This window comes from Falco biarmicus, chromosome 3 (genome assembly GCF_023638135.1).
Source record: "Falco biarmicus isolate bFalBia1 chromosome 3, bFalBia1.pri, whole genome shotgun sequence".
Taxonomy (NCBI): domain Eukaryota; kingdom Metazoa; phylum Chordata; class Aves; order Falconiformes; family Falconidae; genus Falco; species Falco biarmicus.
The window spans coordinates 87,391,059-87,417,207 of record NC_079290.1 but is presented as its reverse complement, the minus strand read 5'-3'; the positions used below and the strand labels follow the sequence as shown (position 1 = coordinate 87,417,207).

At 50.9% G+C, this 26,149-nt stretch overlaps 1 protein-coding gene across 1 annotated transcript in view; it reads right to left on the bottom strand.

Moving 5' to 3' along the window:
• The window catches only part of PTP4A3 (protein tyrosine phosphatase 4A3), a 45,944-nt gene that overhangs the window by 19,497 nt on the left and 298 nt on the right, over nucleotides 1-26,149 (bottom strand). The window lies entirely within an intron of this gene.

Genomic DNA, 26,149 nt, shown 5'->3' with positions numbered 1-26,149 from the left:
CCTGGTCCTACCTCATCAAGCCAACAGTAGCCCTGACCGAAGGGCATCAGCAGCCCTCTGTGCGTCACTGGCACATCTTGCATAACTCCCAACACCAACTGGCCGCGGTGGCTTTGATGTTTGTTGACAAAGAAGGGGGTTCCAGGGGACTCAGTCTACCCAACGGGTGGATTTCGACCTGCAGATAGTGTTGAAATAGTGCTCCATGATGTGCTGGGGATGGCAACATGGGAGAGAAGAAAACATGCTCTGACTGTCATCAGCCCCATGGAAAATTCTTCTCTGGTGGATCAAGCTATAGCCAGCATTGACCACAGAAGCCAAGCTCTGGAGAAAGACAGCTCTCCTAAGTCAATGGCACCAGGTAGAGACGGGGCTTGTGGGTCCTTGAACTTTCTACACTATCCAGACCCTCTGCTCTCAGAGGTTGTCCTCCCAAACCATCTCATCCTTGCTGGCCAGTATTGCGTCTATGCATTTCACCCTGTGGAGACAGGATCATACATATCGTGACAGGCTGCTGGGGGGTGGCAACACCACTAGCCCTCTCCCTTGTCGTGGGCACTGAAGGACTTTTGAAGGCGGCCACCAGCACATGGGGGGAGTCCTGCATGGAAAACCCTGGGTTGGCTCCTCATCATCCTCACCAGCCCTGACCACTGCCACCCCACAGCAGAAACCACCCCTCCAGCAGGATGGGATGCTGCATGCAGGTATTAAGTACCCCCTCCAGAGCTACAAATAATACAAAGAGATATCAGGAAAACCACGATGGGTGTCAGCCAGCATAATTAAAAGCCACGGAACAAGTGAAGGGAGATAGGAAATGCCCTGCTCCTGCATGGGATGCTGCAAAGTCCAGGCATGCTGCAGACCCTCTGGCATGCCAAGCTCCTGGCTCATCCCACCAAGCCCAGGTCCTGCATAGAAGGTTTCCCCTTCAACCCCCTTCTGGAAACCTCCTTAAGTCAGGAATAAGCCACAGCACAGCTCCTTAGTTGCCATGGGACCACTGCTCTGCAATAGCAGTATGTCAGCAAAGCTCTAGGGACAAAGGCAGGTACCTTCAAGCTTCCAGATTTGGCTGCATGACTGTGGGCACAGACTGATCCTGTACCCTCTCCTGGCTGCACCCACTGCACCCAGCCACTGCCAGCAACAGGGACAAAATCCTTTGGTCTGAGCTGCTGCTGCTCTTGCGTAAAACCCCAGTGCCAAGGGACACTGTGCTGGTGGGTGCTGAGGTGTCCCCTGCCCGTGAAAGCCTGCAGAGCAAATAAGGTGGTTTTCTTCCAAATAAAAGATCAAAGGGGATGAAATGCTAGAAGTTGCATGCAGCTGCTCTTGCTGGTGGGACACTGGTGTCTCCACTCATTGCGCAGAGCCTGCCTGGTGTGTAAAGATGGAGATCAGTAACAAGTAGTGTCAGCGGGGGTCTGTATTAGGACTGGTACTGTTCAGTTATCTTCATCAGTGATACAGGCAGTGGGACTGAGTACACCCTCAGCAGCTTTGCAGGTGACACCAAGCTGAGTGGTGTGGTTGATACCCATCATGGATGATGCCATCCAGAGGGACCCTGACAGGCTTGATGACTGGGCCCACGTGAACCTCATGAGGTTCAAGAAGGCCAAGTGCAAGGTCCTGCACCTGGCTCAGGGCAACCCCCAGTATCATGAATGGACTGAGAGCAGCCCTGCGGAGAAGGACTTGGGGATACTGGTGGATGAAAACCAGGACATGAGCCAGCAATGTGCGCTTGCAGCCCAGAAAGCCAACCGTATCCTGGGCTGCATGAAAAGTAACGCAGCCAGCAGGTCAAGGGAGGGGATTCTGCCCCTCTACTCCACTCTGGTGAGACTCCACCTGGAGTGCTGTGTCCAGCTCTGGGGTCCGCAGTACAGGAAAGACACGGAGCTGTTACGAGCCGGATCCAGAGGAGGGCCACAAAGGTGATCAGAGGGATGGAACACCTCTCCTGTGAGGAAAGGCTGAGAGAGCTGGGGTTGTTCAGCCTGGAAAAGTGAAGGCTCCGGGGTGAACTTACTGTGGCCCGTAAAGGGGGCTTATAAGAAGGATGGAGAAATACTTTTCACTAGGGCCTGCAGTGGTAAGACAAGAGGCAACAGTTTTAAAATGAAAGAGGATAGATTTAGATTGAACACAAGGAAGAACTTTGTTATGATCAGAGTGGTGAGATGCTGGAACCGGTTGCCCAGGGGACCTGTGGATGCCTCATTCCTGGTCATGTTGGACCATCATGGAAGCCTTCCAGGTCATGTTGGACAGGGCTTTAAGCAGCTAGTGATCTAGTGAAAGATGTCTCTACCCATGGGAGGGGGGTTGGACTATATGACCTCTAAAGGTCCTTTTCACCCCAAACCATTCTCTCATTCTATGACTGCCTGATGGCTAGGTGGCTGGGTGGCACCGCAGCCCTTCCCCAGGGTTCTCCATCAAGTGGGATCCAAACTGGATTAACAACGGGATTAAAAAACCTCACTTGAACAGGACTTCCTGAGCATTAGGAAAATGGTCTGAAAACTTCTTAGGACCTGAGTCCTACAATGCTGCCACTTGGGATGTGGTCTCAGACTGCAAAAACGGGCTCCCCCATTACAATCAAGCTGGTCTTCTTCAGGGCTGCATAAGGCTAAAGCAGGCTACTGGCACTCCAGATGAGCATGTTTTAAATCACATCCTCACTGGCAATGCAGCGATGCTCTGGCATGCCTAGGCTGCTCTCAGCTGCTGTTTGACGCAAAACCAGCTAAAAAGGGAATTGATGGCAAACTACAGAGATCCTGGTGCTTCCTGTCACTTAAAATGAATCGTCTCTTTCAATATATAAGATGAACAGTCATCTAATCATATTCCTGTCATTCAGAGGAAGGATTTCCAGTGGTGGCTTTATAAAAGCCAGTGAACGCCCTGGCATCTCAGAAAGAGAAACTGCAATGATTTGCACAAGCAAGAAGCTCGTGTCAGAGCTGCTGTGGGATGCTGCTACTCACTCCTCTTCCCATCCTGGGAGAGAAACTAAGGAGAAGGCTGTGCAGCACAGCCCAGCTGGCCGCAATAGACATACCCAGGTGATTTTGAAGACCATTGAAGGCGAAGGACCACATCCTCAGAGGAATGGCTGGAAGAGGAAGAAACCCATCCTGCCTACAGTGCTGCTGTGGAATGTCATGTGAACACACACAACGTGCCACGTCCCACGGAACAGTGCACCCAGGAAAAGAAAATCCAATAGTGGGTCATTGCAGCCCCAAAGCAACTTTCCAGACTGATACTGCTCTTGGGACAACAGGGAGGCGAAGTGGTCATCACACAGTGCTTTTTGGGCCAGAGGAGCCCATGGCTAGCAATGCCATGCTGCTTCTCCCTCACCAAAGTTTGCAAAAGAGCATCTGACTGCTCAAGCAATGCCCAGGAATGCTTACTCATGAGCATGGCTTGGCTTTGATTTTCTTTCATCGGGGTATTTGCATAAAACTGGTGCTGCCTTTAGGGAAATGCAAATTCCCTGCACAAAGGGAAGTGTTTGAACGTGCTGGCTGCTCAGACGCGCTGGGCAGGGAAGCAACACTTTTATCACCTGAAAATTAAATAAAGGCTGAGATGTGAAGCCTCCCCACCCTGCTAAGCAGGAAAACTTCCTCAGCTCCTATGGCCGGATCCAGTAGGGACAGGACAGGCAGGATGCGGTGTTTCATCCGTGCTCTGCACATCCTCCCAGGCCCCAGGGGTAAGCTTTAATGGCCTGGAGACACGCAAGCTGCTCTGTCTCTGCTTGGCTCCCTGGCTCCTGGATGGTTTCAGAGGCGTTCTGACACCCCGGTGTGGGTGGCATTTCCCAGCCACCCTTGTTGTGCTGGAGCTGGCTCTAATCAAGCTGAAAGCAAACGAGTTTCCCTGGATAAATTAAGCCGTAACCCCAAATTCATCATGTATGATGAAGCCAACAGCCAGCTACTGATGATAGTAAATGTTTTTGGAGATGCACACGCTCTTGCTCTGCCTCTCAGCGGGAGGAAAAGCAAAAGAGGTGAATGAAAAAGCAACTCCAATAACTCCAAGCAAAAAGCCAAAGCTGCTGCGCAGGGGATGGGCCTGTCACACAATACCTGTGGGAGAGGCAAACCCAGGGAGCCTCATTCCAACACAGCAATACTGCATCTCAAGAGGGTCCCAGAGACTGAGCTGATGTGCTTGGCTCCAAAAACCTTCACCACGGGGCACTGCCACCAGTGGCAAGAGTGCCAGGCAGTATCCTCTGCAATGTTGCCGGCTGCATGGGCCATGAGCAAAACGGGACCATGCCTAAAATCCAGGCTGCCCCACCACCACCCCCTCTCCCCACCGCACTCACTGGGTGCTGCTGATCCCTGCTCTGGGCTCCTGGCTCAGCAGCACCAACCAGGTGCTCCTGCACATATGGGCTCTGTAGGGCTGCCATGGGACCTACTCTGGGTGTTCCCAGTCTGCCAGAACCAGAGGTCATCAGGAGTGGCTCAGCTGTCCGGGTTAAACACTTGCTTTGAAATCTGGCGAGAGTGGTCCCTGCCCCTCTGCTCCCAGGGACACACAGGACAGTTTCAGCCTGGGGAGGGAGGCAGACAACCATTCCCAACCCTGCCTGTTGTGGGTGCACCCCAGGAGGGTTTTCCTTCATCTCTTTTTGTGTTGCTTCCTAAAGAGCCAGTCTGTAGCCAACAGAAAACGCAACATTGAGGAAAATCTACGGAGACCTTGCAGAAGTGCAGAAACACCCAGTGCTGACTTAGGGGTGGATCGATCCCCCCATTACAAGCTACTGTGGTATGGAGAAGCAGCTAAATGAGGGCATTCCTATTAATATATTTGGCTCCACGCTGAAATCTGTACTGTTTTAAAAATCTTAGCAGAAAAATGATACTACAGCACCCTAAAGGCACTGTGCATAGAGTACTCACAGCAGCCAGCGCAAAGGATGTTTTGCTATTTCACAAATGATTTACATTTGGCACTGCACATGACAACCAAGAGCAAAACAAGCCCAGGGGCTGTCATGGGACCTACTCTGTCCCACTGCAGTCTAGCCTGAAGGAGCAGAGACAAGGGGCACTGAAAATGTCCCCTCCACCCACAGGGCACAGGGCTTATCCGCTCCAGCGCAAAGTCAGCTGCCACCCGGCTTGGCTCAGCCCTGCTGGCACAAGGGCACTGAGATGTTGATGGCTGCCCTGGTGAAGGCACCCAGGAGCCGATCTCGCCTTGAGGGAATTAAAAAAGAGAAAAAAAAAAAGTTTATTTTCAGCTTGATCTGTTCCCAGCCTATCTCCCTGCACTGTGGGCAGCGTGGGGACGGGGACGGGCAGCCAAGGGCTGCTAAATGAGCGCTGTAATTAAAAGCTGAGGCATGGTGTAAAGCTCTGCTGCACGTTCCCAGGTGGGAATTTCCACGGGGTTTTCTTTTATCAGCCGGTTGGTAACACTCCCCACCCTGTTTTCCAGATCTGCCATCAGTGTAGTTTGTCAAACCGATGGCGCACATCCTCTCTGCTGTCATTAGCACACCCTGGGCAGGCATTTACTAGAAACAAAGCAGAAGGACCTCCCTTGAGCTCTGCCTGTGTGCTGCACTTGCTCCACCCCACAGCGGCATCTGAAGGACTTTAGGGACCTGGCTAAGAGGCTTCCCTGCAGGGTCTGGAAATGTCAACCGACCTCTCCCGTGAAGCTGGACCTACACCCTCCCTGGCTGAGCCTCTGCGAGCCTGCAGGACTGCTGCAACCTGCGTTTGGATGGATGCACCCGTGAAGCTTTCACCTAACTCAGTCGTGAAGGGGCACCTGCCCCAAATATGCTCCCAGGAGGCTGCCGCAATGCCCGAGTCTCGAGTAGGGGTAGGAAGAGGAAATTTTGGTTAAAGCCAAGGATTAACTCTGAGCTTCCCCCACTTCGCCACCACAACTGCAGGCAGGAGCTGGGCAGGAGCATCACTGTGTGCACCATGCTCTCCAAAGCTGGTGACAATGCCACCAGCTCCTCACCAGCAGCACACCCCCCGCCATCCTCCAGCTTGCAGCCACAGCCCAAGAACAAGGATGATACCCTGCAACTGGGACCATGGGTGATCCCTTTGATGTCAGGGCGCAGATAAACCCTGGTCCTTGACCTGTCCACTTCAGTAAAACAAACAAAAACTCAAAGAAATCTCTGCTAACTTTAGCAGGTGCCAATTTTAGCAGCTTGCAGGAGGAACTGCTGCCCAGCTGCGTGCATGACACCTCTTCTGCATTTTTATCCCTAGCAGAGCTTCAGGCATATATTCTGATTTTCTTAAATGCCTGCAAACAGTTTTGGGAATATAGAGCCATTTTTAAAGTAAAAGAGAAAATTAATCAGTATTTTAAAGGGAAACAGAGGGGAAAAAGCTTTTTTCTGGAACAGCATCTGCAAAAAACCCTGCTGTACTAAGATCTGCCCAGAAAACGTGCACCCACACACGTGGGATGTCCCAATTGTAACCACCACCCCAAAGCTGTGCCGTGAAATAGCAAAGCCAGCCATGGGCTGCCCCATTGCCCCTACTTGTCCTTCGTTCACTGCCAGCCTGGGGTTGTTATCTTGGGGGCAAAGGAGTAAGCTTACATGGCTGTCCTATGCAAAAGCTTTCTGCAGATTTGCCATCATTCAGATGGGCTTAACATGTGGTATTTTCTTCAACTTTCTTTTTTGGAAGTGATTTATCATGCCCCTACATTTTAGCAAAGAGCAGCAAAGTGATGGAGGATGCTCAAGGGCAGCTCTGGGATCCACAGTAACATATCTTCATGTCAAATTTACCAAGATTTTTAAAATATGAGACACTGAGTAAAACTTTTGACTCAAACAAATCACGCCTTTTTCAATGAGTTCATTTTCAGGAAGCTGTCCCATACACTCGCCTCAAAAAATGTTTTGTCTCTGGCTTGCTTCCATTAAACCAGATAATTGGGAGTTTAGAAGTTCATAACTTGAACTGAAGTCAGAAAGTTTTGTCTTTCATTTTCCAGAGCTGATTCATGGCCAGTCTGGTCTGAAACGTGGGCTTGCTTCAAGTTCACTGTCATTTCAGAGTTCATTTGCAGTTTAAAGCAATGCTCTGCTCCTGCCTGAAGTCTCCTGCTCTCTCATCCCAGTTCAGTGCTGGCGGGTATCAGCACTGCTTGCATTAGCACTCCCCAGTGCCTGTGTGGATCCATCTTGTTGACCTTGACTAAGGGAAATGCCCCTGGATTTGCTTCTTTGCTAGAAATCCAGAGGGATGTCAAGCAAGGATCTTGGTCCTGGGGCTAGATATTGTAGGCTGCCCCATGCCTGAGTGATCATCCTCAAAGCTGAGTGCAGGCAGAGAGCAGGCAGCAGAGCTGGGGCACACCACCTTGGACTTTGATCACTAAAGCGGACATTTGAGCTTTTCCAAATTGAGCTTTTCCCCTCTCTGCTACAGCAATACAAGAATTTCAGCTTCCTTATTTCACTGAACATGGCTGTATTTCTGGTCAGCAAAATCAACAAGAAGAGCAGCTAGCTTTTTGGCTCCCTTGGAAACTTTGCAGTCCAAGAAAATCAGACGAAACGTTTGAATATGCTCAAGCTTGTTCGTCAACAGTCTGATTTCTTAGGGACCTGACCCTGCGTTCAGGCTGACCGACGCTGCACCGACAGCAATATTTTTGGGTCCTGTGTGAAATACTCCTGCAACAGCCCCGCTGCCAAGTCTTGCAAAAGTTCCCAGGCTGAGGGGCTGTTGCTGGATGTGAGGAAGGAGCATCCATTGCAGGGTTCATGTGAGTTGCTGAAACATCTTGGGTCACCAGGGAAGGGTCAGAAGTGGAGAGAGACATGCACTGTGTTAAATACAACTCGATAAAAGCAGCAAAATACATACAGACGAGAGCCTGACATTTCATATTGACTGTCACAGGACTGAGGTTGGAAGTGATTACCTCCAACCTCCCCAACTGATGAAGCACCACCATGCCTTGGCATCTTTGTGGACATCCTGCAGACGGGATGGTCACCACACTCATGCATCCCTGACATGTCTTGATGGACAGATGAGGCCCCTGGTCCTGGGTACTTTGATTATGCTCCTCTCAGGAAATTTAGCATCTAAAGTACATATCTAGCTTTAAAGGATATAATTTCCTTTCTCTTTGCTCTGCCCAAGGTCAGCGAAGGACACGGACCCATGCATAGGGCATCGCAGCCCATTCTGGAGACACAGTTCTCCATTCCCAGACACCCCCTTTTCAGCTCCAAGCAGCCCCAAACTCTTCCCTTGGGGCCTTTCATGCAACAGGAAAAGCACCCCTCAACCCTAAAACGTCATCATCACCCCGAATCCCCCAAAGAGGCTTGTCTGCAAAGCCTGTCTGAGGTGTGGTGCCTCGCCACAGCCTGGGGACGAGGCATCTGGCCGAGCCTGCAAGGTGGAAAGTTCAAGTGGCTGCTGTTTATTTGGCTTTGCAAGTGCAGTCGCCCAGCCTGAACATAGGCCAAGTACCTTCCCAATGCAGGAAGTGCTGCAGGAGCCTTTAAATAACCACCAGTGGTCAAGGCTTTGGTTTACGGCTTCACTGGATGGAAAACTATCCCTCACACCAGGTCTGCTTCAGCTCTTTCCTGACTATAAATGGCATCTTCTCACCTCCCTACCTCCTAGGTCTTCATGTTCATACCCACCAGGCCCACGTGCTTTGTGGAAGCTTGCAAGAAGCAGAAAAACATCTCTGAGCATAGGCATAAAAACACGTACGGGTTTTTTGTCCCTTGTGCAAGATGAATTGTATGTCCTACAGTCAAAACTTCACTTTCATGAAAATCAATGGCTCCTTGGGGCTCTCCTAACCCTCCCCATCCTGCCATTAAGGTCCATATGTAACAGCTCATCATACTTCAGCATCAACCTGCAGACTTTCAGCACCACCATAAGTTGCTCCTCACCTTCCTGCCGCCAGGCTGGTGTGTTACCAGTCCATATGCTTAAAACCAAGAATAAAGAACGAAATCCTTCCTTCAGGGGAAACAGAAAATGCCAAGATCCCTCCCAAAAGGCTTTCTCATGTATTTCCCTGGGGGACTTGAAGCCAGAAACCTTGCCAAGAACCTGGACCGAATGGGTCACCCAGCAAATCCTGCTTTACCGATGGAAAGTTCCCAAATGCTGTTTGCTGGGAAACCTGGCTAGTTTGGGATTTTGGCAATGCAAACTTGCCAGGACTCTGGGGGATAGAAATGAGGGTTTTTTTACCTATAGCTGTCATTAACAGATTAACCTAAAATGACAGCTGGCAAGAGGAAGCTCCGTAAACAAGCAAAATAGCTTTTTACAGTCAGAAAACAAGACCTTGCCCTGACCTCCTCTTGGGCAGATTCACTGGTGCACAGCAAACCAGTATTTTATTTTAAACTGTGCTTGTAAAAAGTAAAAAAAAAAAAAGCTGCTTCCTTGAACACTTAAGTCAGGTAAGGACACAGCAGGCTATTCTGCCTTATAAATAAGCCTGCTCTTGTATACACGTATTTTAAAATAAGCTTATGAAATGTAAACACACAGGCTTTTGCAAAAGTAATTCAGCCTCACTGAAACCATTTAATAGTGGCTGAGCCAGTCTTCCTTTGCCACTTCAGAGATCTGCATAGGGGATGCTAACCTGAGCTCCAAAAAGCCCTCAGAGACAGATATAACACTCTCACAAACACGCAATTCTATATTCAAATTTTGCAGCCCTCCTGTCCCTTTGAAGGGTCGTCTAGAAAAATGCAAAAAGGAGAAAAATCCAGTATTTTTCCTAAGGACCATCCCTGAAGCTGCATTTCTGCCTTGGTTTCTAAGCAGGAGGTTGTAGGAGGGAGAAGTTAGGGCAAGCACGGTTTCCTCCAACTCAGGCATAGTGTGAGCGCTTTCTATGTCGCCTACCTTTCTGCACCATTAAGATGGATAATTTTTCTATTTGTCCGTGTTCTCTATTCCCCAGGAGAGGAGCCAACCGCCAGGAAATATGGGCTGTAAAAATAAAAGTACAGTCCTGGCTTCAGAGGGGCAGGTGCAAGGGGAGAATCTATTTTTAACTCTTACTCTGCAAGATGGGAATGCTGGGACTTCTCTGAGTGGGGCATGTCTGAGTTTAGGAGATTTATTTGGAAGTGGTGGAGGGGTCTGACTGGTGGTTAATCCCGGTGCTGGGCACTTGGGGCCAGGGGAGCAGACATCAAAGCATTCCTGTATCTGCTGGGAAAAACAGGAGAGGCAGCAGCCAGAGGCTCTGCCTCCTCCCTGTGCGGCTGCTGGGGTGACAGGTGGCATGGACCTGACGTTTGTGGCTCTCCATGACCCAGGAAAGCTGTCAAGATGTTTGAGCAAACTCCTGTGGCTGGATCTTCCTGCTTGATTTGTTGGGCACATCCCAATAACGGAGATGGCAGAGCACTGCATGGGTAGTTTCACAAGTTTAACTGAGTATTGGTTTGAGGGGATACTGCAAGGTGAATACTCTAATTTGAATAAAAGCTAGAAAATCAGTTTGCGCTGAGGGCTGCTTAAAGTCTTCTGCCATTTGTTGAGGACTCTGTTCCCCTGTGGCAGGAACATACTGGTAAATGCAATGGTCTGGCCATCAGAGACCAACCACTCGGGAGTCAAACAGCCCCAAGGGAGATTCTGGAAGGACCAGCTTCCTTGACGGAGAAGGTAAAAAGAAAATTTTAGGCATTTCCACACCACAAGCAGAATAACAAGCACTGATGAGTCAGGAAAGCTGCATGATGAGCTCCCAGCAAGTTCATGAGACCAGTGGCTGCTGCCCCTGTGTCTGTCCTGGGATCCACGGTAGAAGCTTTTCCTACCACAGACAGAGGATGGTTCAAACCTCTCATGAGTGGGTTCTGCTGCAATCCAAGAGTTAACATCTGGCCTTGGAGATGAAGAGCACGTGAAAAATACAGCAGGACCTGACCTCTCATAAAGAGTGGCTAAGGTAACTTTGTCAAAGGCTGGCATTCAAGACTTCTCCATCCAAAGAGCCAAATGGCCCCAGGAAGGCTGCTCTGGGGGATTTCTGGGTATACCGCATAAATCGCCAACCTCATTAAAGCTCTGAAGACCACAGAATCCAGCTCCTGACCTTCTCCGGAGCAGAAAATGACAAAACGTTTCCTGATATTTATAGCCGCTGGAGAGCCTGATGGGAAAACCCCACTTGTGAAACATGGGCCGCTTGCCATGGTTGCTCTGCAGAGAACGGTCAAGCTGCTCCAAACTCCTGCCTGATGGACTGCTCCACCCCTGCGGCCACTTGACCCCAGGCAAAACCATGCTGAGAGGCTGCGCAAGCGGAGCAGGCATATGGATCTTGCTCCCATTGGCTCCTCCATGTCATGTTTGCACGGCAGAACTTGAATTAGGCAAGGCTGAGCATCCTAGCAAAGGGGGCTTCAGCTGTGGGGCTATAGGGACCTGTTAGCCCTTGAGGAGCACCTTTCACCTGTATGATGCTCCACCTAAATGTGGCTGACCTTACCTTGGAGGTGACTGCAAGCTTTTTAAGGAAACTAAGGAGAGGGCACAGCCCCTTTGCCCGCCTCCACTAGGTGCCACCCACCTCCTCAAAGCATGGTGGGACACGCACTGGCACGTTTCTTTGCTGGCAGCTGAATCTCTACCACCCTGGCACACACCAAAGGTGCTTTCCATCGTGCTTAGTCACGCAGGTGCAGGAAACCTCACAGCCCAAGGCAAGCTCTTCCTGCAATGGGACAGGCTTCACTGAGGGCTCGTTGGGCGAGAGCCTCCCAGCACCGGCCCCACGCTAGACAAGCATTTGCTGTCACGCTGTCGAGGAGGATTCCCATAGCTTCTGTCTTGGGCCAGTGCCAGCACGGGTTTTCTGCTCGCTTCCAGGCCGAGGGAAGCAAGCTGTTCATCACGCACTGCCGTGAGAAGCTGTGAACGAACTTGCCAGCCATGATAGGAGCAGACAGCTTTGGAGCTTGCTGGGCTCAGCTGCCATGATGGCAGTTCTGCTCTAGTTGAAATGCTGCGATGGCACCCAAGGCCACGTACTGACCACTGCCCTGACACAAGCTAAAATAAGCTGCCGGGCTGGGGGAATGGCAGGTGACAGTGAGCGCCTCCCATGTCAATGAGAGCAGCGCAGGTCACACTCCTGAACATCACCTTCACGATGAAGCTGTTGCTCCTGCTCATGCAATGATGCCATGGGTAGGATTCAGCTTGAGGGCAGAAACCTCAATTTGGGGACCCAGGAGTCTCTTTATAGTCATCATAAAAAACATAGAATGGTTTGGGTTGGAAGGGAACTTTAAAGGTCATCTTGTCCAATCTCCATGCAATGAGAAGGGACACCATCAACTTGATCAACAGACCACTTCAGCTCACTCTAAAGGAGTCACCTGGTGCCTGGGCTCCTCCTGTGCCTCTCTGCCACAGCTCCCCTGTCAGCAAGTCCCCACACTCCCGTGGCCACTGTGGGAGACTGAGACCCTTACACACCTCATCCTCAGCAACAGAACCCAAACCAGAGCATGGCCAAGACCCTACGTGCATCTCCAAAGAGCCCAGACAGATCTTCTCCCAGGGAGATCTTGGCCCTTGTGATGGCCCAGCTCCTTCTAAATGTCCCCAGGTAGTCTGCCTGTGACTCCAATTAATAACACTGTTATTTTGTCAACAACAGTGGGTCAGCAGCATTTCATAGACTTCACACTGGTTAACCTTCTTCCACCAAATAAGCCCAGGGATATTTTGACTCCCTGCCCTTCAGAAGTTTATTTGTGTAGGACCTGTCCACTTACCAGCTTCTGGCGATGAGAAGATGCCCAAGGGGCATAACCGCTTCCTAATAGCTGGGGAAAGACTTTATGGTTGTGGTTGGGGCTCCCCGGCACTGGAGCTAGACAAGTTGAGCACCTGCCAAAGCTGCCCAAGAGAGTCCAAGAGGCCTGTAATTAGCCTGGGAGAGAAACCAGGGCAAGTGCAATGATCCAGCCATCACACCCAGATGCAATAAGATCTTCTGTGGAGAATTTGCAGGTGTTTTTCTCGCTGGAAGCAAAACGTGTGGACTGCATTTGTGAAGCTCCGAAAGAAGACCCAAAAGAAAAGGCACATCAGAGAAAGCCATCCCCACTTTCAGCCTTTTCCATGTCCCATCACCCAGGAGGAGATGACCCAACACCAAACCAGTTCAAGTTTCCCCAGTGCCCTCCACTGCCTAGGACCAGATCTTGTCATCTGATGCTTCCAGCATTTTGAAGCAACAGCAGAGGCAAAGAGCAGGGTCAAGAAAATGGACAACCTTTGCCACGCCTTTCAGAAACAGGAGGACCAAGGAGGATGATTTCTCCACCTTCCTCCTGAGACACGTGGGATGCACCTTCCACCCTAGGACTGCTGGCTGCCACAGCACAGTTTCCACTCCAGGTAGCCCAGAAACCTTCACCGCGATTCGAAAGGGTTGGCCAAAAGGGATTCAACCAAGACTGCCACGCTGCCTGGGCTCTCCTGGCAAATGATTTACAGATGCTGCAACTGGCTGGCGTGCTCTTCACTCAGACAGAACAAGCATCTGGCAGGTCCATTATTTAAGAGGCATTGCTGCCTTGCATGGAGGGTGTGTCCTGGAGATTTATTATCCAGATATAAAGTGACTGAGCTCTGTCTCAGGAGCACTGTGAGGGAAAAGCAAAGAATTTCTTCATAAAAGAACCTGCTTATCATGATTGCAATTATTTGCACATGAAGGGGAGGCCAGGAGAGCAAAGGCACCACAGGGTGGCAGGGGGAGGTGACACAGGCCTGGTTTCCAGCAGGGGGGCTGCCAGCTGGAAGAGGGTGCCTGGTGTGATGAAGGAATGGCTGTCCCAGAAAAGGAGCAGAGAAAGCTGTGCCTTTTAACAGCACTTGGGACATTTTCTCCAGCACATTCCTCTCCCTCCAGTAATCTTGTGGGAGCCTGGAAAGACGGGTTGTGAAACCCAATCCCTCCCCACTGGCAGCTCTGTGGGGATGTCAATGGCCACAACAGTCTTGCACGGGGGCAGAACCAGCATCCATCATATTGCAAACACCGAGACACCAACAATTAAACTGGGTGGCAAGGAGAAAGCCTTTCCCACCATATACCTCCTCCCTGGCCTGGCTTGTCCCTGCAGCAGGATGGACTTGGGCAGAGGCTCTCAGACTGGGGCAAAGGATAAAAATAGCTCAGCGTGATGCAATATTTACCTCTTCTTGAGATTTGGGTGAGGTCATACATTTGCATCACTTTGGGCTGTATATGCTTAGGGATAGAAAGTTAAATCCTCCAGGTTTCGGAGTAAATCCCAGTTCATAGCAGTAGCTGGAAGAAAAACCCGGTGGGATGCACTAGCTCCTGGGTGGCTCCTCCAGGCCAAGCAGAACCTTGCCTGGTGTCTGACATTCATCCATCCCAGCGATGGGCAGGACATTGGATCTGCATCTGGCAGCGGTTCGCGAGGATGCTGGTCACAGCCACGTGCTGGGCTGAGCTGTGCATGCCTGCCAGCGGTGTGCATCCGCGTGACAAGCCTTCGCCTGCCTTTAGTTTCAATTAAAACCGCTAGTAATTTTAGCAAGAAAACCCTGAACCAAGCGCATCCTGCAGCAGGCTTACTAATGCTGGCCAGATGTGCTGCTCCTGGCAGGTGCCACGGTGGCTGCAAGCACGCAGGTGGCTTCGCAGGGGGAAACCAAGAAAAAAAAATAAAGTTATGGGTCATTGCCATAAAACCAAGTCTTCCAGGCTTAGGAAAACTGAACCGAGCCGGTCCTGGATGCTTTGTGGACTGAGCTTGGGTGAGGCCCCAGGGCTGTAATGGTTTTATTTAAGGCGTGCAATAACCTTTGGCTCCTATTGTATTTGCATTTGCCAGAAAGACAGTTGGTCTAGCTGGATTAAAGCTGGCGGTAATTACATGCCAATGCCTCCTCTGTAGCAAGGAAGGGAAAAACGGAAAAAGAAAACCACTTGCGCATCCCCCTGCTCTCCACTTCGTGCAGAGATGGCACCCTCCTGTGAGCAGAAATCCAGCTCGTGCCCAGCATTAGTGATTTGGAAAGTTATTGACAACGCAGTCTGAAAAGGAGGAGAGATGTGGAAATCACTCCTGGTGTCAAAATGTGTTTCGTAAGCCACAAGCCATATCCCCTGAAGGACACCCTCCGCCTTGCCCAGCCATCAACTCAGCAAGCAGCCTTCCTCAGTTCCCTAAATGAATGTGCAAAATTCAAAACAGATGCTCCAAGAAGCCTAGTCGAAGACATTCCCTTTCATCTGGTAATTGCTGCTTCCGAGGGAGAAGATCTGAAACAGTCCTCAAACCCTCTTGAATGGTCCAGACACCTATTTTTGTGCTATTTGGACTTCAGAGCAGCTTTGGCTTTGGCATTCGAGCTACTCTTCTGCTCCTCATCCCCTCTCCCCAGCAGTTAATGGCCAGTCTCAGCCTCCTTGCCAGCGTTTGCACTGCTGGGGCTGGTTCACAGCCATCTCCTTGCCACCAGCCACATGCAATCACACTGTAAAGGGTGCCATAATGCCACCAAGATGGGCACCACTGCTCCCTCAGTGCCAGCCAGGCACAGTACATGAAAGCCAGCCTGGGGGATGCAAAAATGAGGTGCAAAAGCTAAGGTGTTATTTGCAGTAATGGCAGTGGTAACACCTCTATTTAAAACTGCAGCAGGAGGAAATCCCCCCCTTTCCCGCTGCTATGGCTACACTCCCCCGGTTTTGACTTAACAGAAGCCTGAATTTAATTGAGGTACATTTGCACTGAGGATTTCCTCTTGTCCTCAACAGTCAGTGCCTTTCTAACTTCCACAAATAAACAGCCAGTCCTCAAACCTCGGGCTCTTTATTGCTTGTGGTTCCTTCCCCTTCGTTTCTAAGAAATGAGTAACAGGAGAAGGTTGCAAAACACACACTGACCACTCCTGGCTTTAATACAGCAAGAAATCAAATAAACGGGAAGAGAGGAATGAGGATGATCAACTACTGCATGGAGAAATCAGCTGCACCCATCATGAGTGCTAGACGCCATAGATGCCGATTTAGATGGTGAGAAAACACAAAGCAAAAAGCAAAACCAGCAATACCACCGATGAGTGCACGATGAGATGCACTCCGGTGCTGAAGCTGCAGCTGCAAAGGAGCCCACGGGCTGCTCTAAAAGACTTGGGGTGGAAAGTTAATGGCTGACATGATGTACTAAAGAACCACGGCCTGGAGAAGAGGAGTTCAGGGTCAAGAATCACTTAATGTGGAAAGATGTGATGGGGTCTGCTGGTTTCTTCCCGGTATCTGCCGCTGATCCTCAGTGTTGCATTAACATCGCTCTCCCCAGTGGTGGAGACAAGCGTTAGGGGGAATTGTGTTACACCAGCTTCACTGGAAATCATGAGAGATGAGGATAATTCTGCTAATAACTGCAAAGCCCAGCTCCTCCTTGATGATGCCAATTTATGTATGATTTAATGAGGGTTGCGGCATGATGGAAGGGCACTGCAGGGGAATATAAAATCCTGCCTCAAATGGATACAAGCTGATGCAGTTTAGATTAGGCAGGATGAAAAAAATTAACAAAAATAGGTTCTTAACTAAAGGAAAACTTGGAAGTAGTAAGGAGGTGCTGAATGATGGAACATCTTTCTTTCCATCAAAAGTACCAGCTGAGTTCCACCTGCCAAGGAGAAGGCAGGGGTCCAAATCAGAATAGGCAAAACAGCATCTTGGCATCACCAGGAATAAGCAGAGCCTCCAAAGAAAGTGCAAAAAGGCATCAATGTGCAAAGAAAACCCATGGCAAAGATGTGGCAGTGAAAAGTTCAGGTGGGGGACACGAGACCCCCAAGGTGAGAAATTACCACCCCTGGGCTCAGAACAAACATCTCACAGCTCTTCCTTTATCCGAGCAGGCTCCCAGCCATCATGCTGAGCACAGAGCTTTGCAAGGTCTTGTGCACAAAGCTTCAAGCCCCTTTGGTAGGGTTTTAATCAAAACATATTGCATCCTGGATGGTCCAACACACCTGAAAGGGGACCGGTGGTAAGGCTCAGCAGGCATATTTCGCTCTGATGAACTTAAGTGGTGTAAATCCACTTCAGCCTTTGAGCAAAACGCCAGGCACAGTCGTACACAGGAAACCTCTTCTTCAGAAGCCCAGTGCTGGGATTTGCACAAGATTAGCATGGTTAGGAGCACGAGCTGTCATGCTGCTACCCGAGGTTGCCAACCCAAAGGAGGGGGCAAGATGTTATTGAAGGCTGCATTAGGAAAAAAATCCCCATCCTCCACCAAAATGGCTTTTGCATTGCAAAAGAGGAGTGCACTAACGATATTAAATGATAGCTTTGAATCCAAGAGCTTTTGACAGTGAGAGGATGGTTAGGGTGTCCTTCTGTAAGTTGGGGCCATAACTGGTGAGCGTGTCAAGAAGCAGCATGGTGGATTTTCCCCAGTCAATGGGAGGATAAGCTGCAGATGTGAGTCACTGGGGCTGTCTGCACCGCAGGGGTGGGGAAGCCTAGATGCCCTTACACCCCCTCCTCCATCCATTCTCAACTAGCAGCACTGGGGTTATTTAGGTTGGCAGACCCACAGCACTTGGCACAGCCCGCTGGAGGATAAATACCAGAGCAGGGAAAAGAGCCATCTGAGCTAAAAGCCAGTTTGGGTACAAGAAGAACAAGGCCAAATGGGTACAAGTCATCCACAAATAAAATAAAGCTGGAAATGAGAGCAGTTTATATCCATGTGAGCAGCGAGGCTCCGGCAGTGGCTTTCCCGGAGGACCTGCTGGGGTCAAATGGCTCATTAGTTTTAAGAAGGAAGCCGACAGGGGGATTGTGTCATGGCTGCCTGTAACCATGATGGGGAGGGGGGACACCAGCCTCCAGACCAGGCAAAAATTGGTGGTGGCCCTGGGGCAGGCTTCAGCGGGACATGGGTCTTCTGCCACAGCCTGCATCCCGCCTGGCAGCTGTACCTGAGCTGGTGGCGTACAGAGGGATGCAAATCGCATCCGCTTGCTCTCAGAGAGTGGGAAGCTGCGCGGGGAGAAAAAAAGGCACAGCTCCGTTTTTCCAGCTGACAGGAGCTTAAACACTGGCTGGGATTTGCGCTCAGGGCTCTCTGTGAAATTCAACTTGGCTTGTCTTAAGACAGCGGCTCTACTCCCCAAGCACCTTAGAAGCATTTCAGTAATAGCAGGGGGAATCAGACCTACTTGTCAAGCGTGTTGCTATTTGTGCAAATGCTGTGTACTGGAGGGAAGACTGAAGAACAAGTCCCCTTTTTATAGTGCGTTGTATGCTGGCAGAGAGCCTGCAAATTAGAAGGAATTCAGAGAGGAGAAACAACAACAACAAAAAAAGCCTAAGGGGCTGGAGGGATTAGTTTTGGAGGGAAAAAGAAAAAGAAAGAGAACTAAGTGTGTGGTCCAGGGGATGTGACTTCGGGCTGGGACTGCACCCACTGCTATCCCATCCACAGCAAACCTCCCTGTGCAATGTGCATGCTTCCCTACCTGTCCTTAAGAGGCAAGATGTGTTTTCTCCAACCTCAGGAGACAGCTCCACCACATCCACGCAGAACAAAAATATTAGAACAATTACATACATGATAGAAAGTAAATTAAGCAGCCACCAGAGCAATGGGCAGCCCACAAACAGAATTGTTTTGAGCTGTGAGTGGCTGAGCCATGGCAATGAAGGGTGCGTGAGGAGGAAACCCCTGCTACAATGGGGTTTCTAGGGTGATTTTATCCCAAACTGGCTCAGTTCATCCCCAAGTCCTTTTGAACGTTCAGGCAGAGGTGGAAGCTCCCTGTCTCAACGTGGCCCTGCTATCAGCATCCCTATTGTTTGGGGCACTGAGAAGGGCAGGAGGTGATCTGGATCATGGGCTTAATCACCAGCCTCCTGGAGAGGGGATTTTGGCAGGAGCCCAGCACCGTCCCAAGGAAAAGCCTGGCTGTCCTCAGCTCGGGGTACCCTGCCTCAGGGGGACATCCCCATGACCAGCTGGTTGCACCCCCCAGGATGCATCACCCCATCACCCTGGGGAGCACCAGCACGTGGACACATCCAGAACCTTTTGGGGTGGGCAAGTTGGGATGAAACTAATTTTCCTGTTTGTTGACCAAACCTCCTGTTTTTCTGCCTGCCACACAACCAAGCACAAAGCTATAATTTGCCACTGACGGTATAGGAAAGGAGGGGACACAGAGGCTGGGACTACACTTCCCTTAAATGCCCCTTAACGCCACCTTAAAAAATAATGAACCGGGGCAGCGGAGGTTACTGGTTTGGTATGAGAATTTTCATGAGCATGAGAAAAAAAAAAAAAAAAAAAAAAGACCACATTGCTCCAAAGCAATTTTTTTTATTTTTTTTTTAAGCAAGCTTCAGGGGCTCTGGGAGAGCAAGGCTCACTGCAAAGTTTGTTTTCTGTTGTGCCCATGTTACCAAGCACAGCCGGCTAAGGAATGTGTGGCGAGGGGCGCCTGGCTGGGCTGTGCCCCTGGGTAAACACTGGTGGCCAGGTATGACACCACGGTGAGGGTCACTGAGCCTGGGCATTGCCTGCAGCCCAGGACACTGCTCAGCAACCCATCTTCCCTGTTTAATGCAAGCTTTGCTTCCAGCAGCACTCCATTTCTGACCGTTGTATTGCACATGCAGCTAGTAAATAAACACAATATATACATTTAAATATCCCAAGAAGTTGGGATAATCATGGCAATTCCCCCATCGCCTTTCCCCAGCGTGCCAAGGTGCAGCGCAGTAGCCGGCAGCTCCCAAACCCTTCTCTGGAAAAGTTCAAACCCTCAAATACTTGGAATTGCTCTTTGAGAGAATTTATTTTAAAGCTGCTTTAACGGCAGCTGGGAATTACCAGGGAGGCACTTTGCTCTGCAATTTCCCAGCTGCTGACCCTGTTTGCATGAAGGGGGCCCTGGGTGGCCGCCCATCTCAGGAACATGTGCTGAGCCAGCAGTGCCTGGAGTTGCACCCAAATCTCCCCTTACCCCAGGTTGCAGGAGCAGCATAGAGAGGGCTGTTGTGCACAGCAAAAGCAAGAAAAATTAACTCCAGCATCCAGCAACGAGGGTGTGAGCTTGCTTAGCTGGGATGCGGTAGGGTTATTTTTTTAAGACCCTGTTGCAATGAGGGCTGAAAGTTGGACCCAACCATGTTGCTTCCTCCCTGGAGCAAAAGCAGAGCTGGGAGGCTCAGCCTCCAAAAAACCAAGCCAACATCCCAATGTGCTGGTGGCACATTGTTTTTTAACAAGCGTTTTGTTCTTAAAAAACAAGAAAAGAAAAAAGTTACTGAGCAAAATCACCGATGGCAAGTCTGCAGCTAAGCGTTAGCAGGACTGGAAGCAACAGGCACTGCATGAAGATTGGAAGATGCTACCACCAGAGCTGTGGCTGTTCCTCTTGCAAAACCCCTGTGCCGCTCTGCCCACCCCACTGCCCCAAGAGAGCTATGGAGCCCTTCTCTGCTCCACTCCTACACAGGGACACCTTGGTCACCCTGGCTGGGCTATGCGACTCAAACCCTAGAGATGAGGTTGCAGCCCTGGAAGAAGTGCAGGCAGGTGGGATGGGTCTGGTGGTGGGTAGAGCCCACCAACGGCTCCCAGATGTGAACCCACCTGCACAGTGCAGCCAGCCGGCAGCCGCCAAGTCACCCAGAGCAAAGGGGGCCCCCAAAGCCACAGGCAAGGGTTGGGCTGATAGGCATCAGCCCTCTGCATTGCCGTGCCTGTGGCCCCACACCAGCTTTCTTTTCCCTGCTGTCATGCTTGAAAGACACTTGTGGAAAAACACAGCAGAAAGGAGAGGGTTTGAGTAGCAGGTTGGAAAAGGAAGGGGGGGAGGAAAACAACTTGGCAAGGCGGGAGGGGCTGAAGGACACAGGCGTTTCCATTTCGGTGCAAAACTCCCAAGGGTGCCACTCCAAGCATTTATTGACCAACTCGCTTGCTCTCAACAAGCTAGCCTTACAAACCGTGGCAGGGAGGGACACTATTTCTGATCAAGCCACGTACAACAGCAAGACTTTATTAACTCTATAATCAACCAGTGACACGCACGGGACACAAAACACACGATCAATGACCCTCCTGGAGAGGGCTCTGGCTCTGTAGGCATTGCAACATCACCACCAAAAAGCCATCAGTGGTCTCATGCAATGCTTCAGCGAACAAAAAACAAAACAAAACAAAACCCCAAAGTCCAGCCAGGCAGGTACAGCCTGCTTAAAAACGCCCAAAGGGTGCACCCTTGCCTCCAGCACTGCAGCAGATACTGAGGACCGAGTTGCTTATCTCAGTATTAGAAGGAAAATTAATCATTGTCATAATAAAATAAGAATATTAGATGCAGCCAGGTCAGGTTCACTGAGGGTGAAAGGCAATGGTTTGACTCCGAACCCAGCTGTTCTCCCCAGACTGAAAGGTTGCGTTGATAAGATCTTCCCCAGCACAAGTCTGTGCGGGAACTCATCATCCCCCCCTTTCTTGTAACACGATAACGCACCATATCGCCCCCCAGCTCTCAAGTTAAAACATCTTATTAACTGCAGTGACGTTGAAGAGGAAATCTCCGAGAACTATCACAGAGATGAGAGGGAACTCGCTTACCATCGATCGGCTACGATAGCACTGCAGAGATATCTGCATGTAAAGAAGCATTCAGCCCCTCCTTCCCACCCCCCCACCGCATCACTCGATGTCATGGGAAACTAAACCTGACATCCAAACAGCCTAGACACAAGAGACTTGCAGTAATTTAAGATTAAAAAAAAAACACAAAATAAACTTGCCTTCCAGGAAACCATTTGGATACAGACCCAGTGCAGCTGCAGCCACCCTCCGTGCTGTATTCATCCCTCGGAAATCAGACAGGGTGGGGAAGAAAAGGGGAAGGGGGGGGGAAGGGAAAAAAGAAACGATATTGCAGCTGATGAGCTGCGAGAGGCTGTTGGCAAAGTGGTCCAGCAATGATCTGAAATTCAGACGGTCACGTGAGGAGCCTGTCTGCAGCTCCCGCGCAGCCCGGGCTCAGCACTTCGCCGAACTGCACACGCAGCAATTTGCCGCGTCGAGATCTCCCGCCCTGCTCTCACCCATTTTCCAGCTTGTACCTCATCCAAAAAAGCCCAGCAGGTTTTTGCACTGCAAAGTGACCGAGGGCTTCATGCCAGTGCCACTCCAGCCACCAAGGTGGATTTCTGCCATGCAAGCGCAGGTCATGCCGAAAAGCATTGCTATGCTGCAAAACGACACCCCCCCACCCCCCACCCCCTTTTAGGTTCTTCCACCTAAATCGCAGCCCTGCAGGCGGCGGTGCCTTCTCCACCAGGATGTGCACTGCGGCCATCGCCCCACTGCGTCATGTGGGGCTGGTGGGGGGTCCCACTGGTGTGGAGGAGTGCCCAGGAGAACACGCTGTACCTGCTCCCGGGGCCAGCCTGTTCCTGGGCAACCCTGGGCATGCCCAAAACCAGCCCCCAAGCTCCCCGGGCAGCCGTGGTTGCATCAGAGAGCAGCCGGGTAAGCCCAGACACCTCTGGGGTGAGGTGGGAGCTGGCTTTTTTCTTTATTTATTTAACTATTAAAAAAAAAAAAAAGCTTTAATTGATACCTGGGACATTGCTTCACACCCAAGGGATGCTTCAAGCTCCTTCCTTCTGTGTCCTGGGCTGCCCCATGGTGTGGCAGCTCCCAAGGACCCACCACCATCAAGCGATCAGCAAGTGTCCCTCTGCAAAAGCTGTAGGGGCTGCATGGAGCCAGCCTCGCCATCCCACTCGCTAAAATCCTCGGGACAATGAAAATGAATTGTTTTTCTCTGCTTGCACCTATTCTTCTCATAAATTAGCAAGAGGAATTAAAAGACTTAATGCTCCACTTTGCCTCGCCTTCACCACCTGGCTGGAGATGCATTGCATTGCACTAAAGTCAGGCAGATACAGTGGGACTAAAAAAAGAGCGTGGGGTTTGGTGGGGGTTTTTTTGGGTTTTGGTTGTTATTTTTTTAAAGCCGGATTGCCTTTCACGGTGACTATATTTATAGGTAGAGCTGTTGAAATTTTAAGGGCTCCTTGCCACAGGAATCTGGTCACGTCTTGTGTTCACAAAGTGGCGTAACTTGACAAAAATGAACATTTAAGTGACTGATGGGTGCTGCTTCCCTCCCTTAGTTTTAGATAAAATCAGAGGAGAAAAAGAAAAGATGCAAAATGCATGGGGGAGCCATGCACAGCCCTGCCACGTGCCACAATCAGTATTTTCTGGGTTTGGAGTGTAGCGAACATGGGACTTCACACCCGCCCCTGGACCGGCACTTTCCTTTTCTGTCAATGACAAAAAACCCCCCCACAACTTTCATGGGTGGTTATTTTTGCTTTCGGTTTGGCTATCAGTGGCACGCACAAAGCCTCCTCTGCACTTTGTTGAAAAACCCCAGCGGGGTTCAGCTCCGGAGCGGTAAAACTCGCTCTCTCCATCTGAAGCTACCCGGGAACGCCACCCACCAACGTGCCACGGCACACGATGCCCAGAAACCACGCAGTCTCAGCCCAAAAGTTTGCAATTTTCTTACGCAACAGCACGCTATGCTGCTAAACCCCTGTTTTATTTTAATTTATGCTATAAAAGCACATTACACCATGTCCAAAGACGCTACCACCCTGCTGAGCACATCTGGATGCTAAACTTTTATTTCCCTATGGCAACGTGTGCCTATTTAAGACAAAACCCAAACCATAATTAAAGTTATTGATAGGAGCCAACGTTTACAGCTTGCTATTTTAATATCAAGTGCTGTTGGATTTCAAGCCACTGATTTCCATCGCTTGCAGGGGATGATTAAGCTGGAAACTTGCCTAAATGCCGGGATTTTACTGACGTTTCTAAAGGCACTTCTACTGTCAAATCAAAGAAATGCACTTCAGAGGCCAATCCCAGTGGATGCTTCTCATCGGGGACCACCTTGACTGGAAGCCGGTAAGTGACTTTTGAGCTATCAACACACACATAAAAATAAACCTAAAATAGCCATAACGAAAGCTTTTTGCTTCTACAGCCTTCTCTGTCAGCAGAGCCAATGGGGTGAAGGCTCATGGGGCTCCGGTAACATGGCTATTTTCAGCCTCATGGAAGTTAGCCCAAGTATCGCTTTCCCAAAGGAACACGCTTCAGGCTGGAGCACTTACCAAAGGTTAAAAGTCTCTTCCTTCACTTGCTCATGTGTCAAATTTGGTGGCTGCCACCAGCATCTGACATCCCCAAAAAGCAGCCATGTCAGGGACTGTGCTGCAACTGCTCCCACCAGCTAGCACCCGGATGGTTAACTCTAAAGCCCAGTGACAACACACTACATAAGTTCCTGGATATATACAACTATCAGTGCAGAGTATTGGCGGGTGTACAAAGCCATCAACTTTAAATCCACCTGTAGCATTTTCAACATATGCTATTACCACTGATACACCCAAAAATTAGCCGTTATTATAAAAGCGGAATTTAAATCCAGCTCAGAACACGGTAGGGAGATTGATGATACTTAATATACAAAAAAGTCACCAGCCCCATTTATCCACGCTAATAATTTTCCACTGCTATCAAGAAATACATAACTTCATTAAGTCTGTTTTCTTGCTGATCCTCCTTTAGCAAGAAGTATGCATGTAAACCCAACCCAGCAGCTCCAGACGCTTAGTCGCCCCGTTTATGTTTCAGCTCCTTTGAGCAGAAAGATGAAGCCATAACTGAATTAACTGGAAATTGGCAACAGCACAAACTTGCAGATTCCAGCTAATTGCTTGGATTAGTAATTCCAGTCGCATGCAAAATCCACCTTACCTACGGCAGAGAAAGGCATTGCATGGGGTGTCCTCCTGCTATGCAACCCACCTGCTTGCGCAATGGGGCCCACCAGCCTCCCAAAGCCCCCAAGCCACAGCCAGGCCTGCGAAAGGCTCGTTAGCCCGACACAAACATGCTCAAATATGGTCCAGGAGAGGCTGTCACCACTGCAACTGCTGATGCAGTGACCGCAGCCCTGTCCATTTGACACTGTTTTCTTGCAGAGGTGGGAAATGTCCACTGGGATGGCAAGACTGGACAGCACAGAGTACACGCTTAACCCTGGGGGCCCCTGCAACACAGAGGCCTGCGTCCGGCCTCGTGCAGGTGGTGAGGCCCCTTGCAGCCCCGAAGTGTTCATGTCCGCTGCTTTGCCCTCTGCATCACACCCAGCGTGTAGTGCAGCGAGCCGTGTGCCTGTCAGGGTGCTCCGCCGCTCGGAGCTGCCCCGGTGGTGTGCACACTGCCCTGACGGGGTGCGTGCGTGACCGCAGCATCGCCCACGGCCTCCTCACCGGAGCTACTGCATGGTGCAGAACTCTCCTCTGTTGCTAGAGGGATGGCTGCACTGTGCACTGCCCTGCTCGAGCCCCACTGCTGCTACCAGCGTTAGTGCGCTGTGCAAGGCTGAGCGGGACCCCCCTTACCGCTACCGGGGTTACTGCACGGGGCACGCTGCACACCGCCCCCACCCCTGCAGCTACCGGGGTTGTTGCACCAGGCACCCCACGCACGACCCCCCCCCATGCCACTACCGGGGCTGGAGCACTGGGCACCCCACGCACAGCCCTCCCATAGCACTACCGAGGTTGCTGCACTGGACACCCCGTGCACGGGCACCCCCACGCCGCTACCGGAGTTGTTGCACCGGGCACCCCGCGCACGGCCCCCCGCCATGCAGCTACCGGACTTACTGCATAGGTCACCCCGCGCACCACCCCCCCGTGCAGCTACCGGGGCTGTAGCACCGGGCACCCCACGCACGGTGCCCCTCATCGCGTCCGGGGGTATCGCACCGCGCCGCGCACGCCGCCCACCCCCGCCGGGCCAGCAGCGTGCGGCGCCGTGCGCGGGCCTCCCCCGCACGCTGCGATCGCCCCACGCCGCGGCCTCCCCCCGCCGCGATCCCAACCCGCCCCCGCCACGATCGCCCCGTTCCCGGCCTCCCGGGCCGGGGGAGGAGGGAGGGGG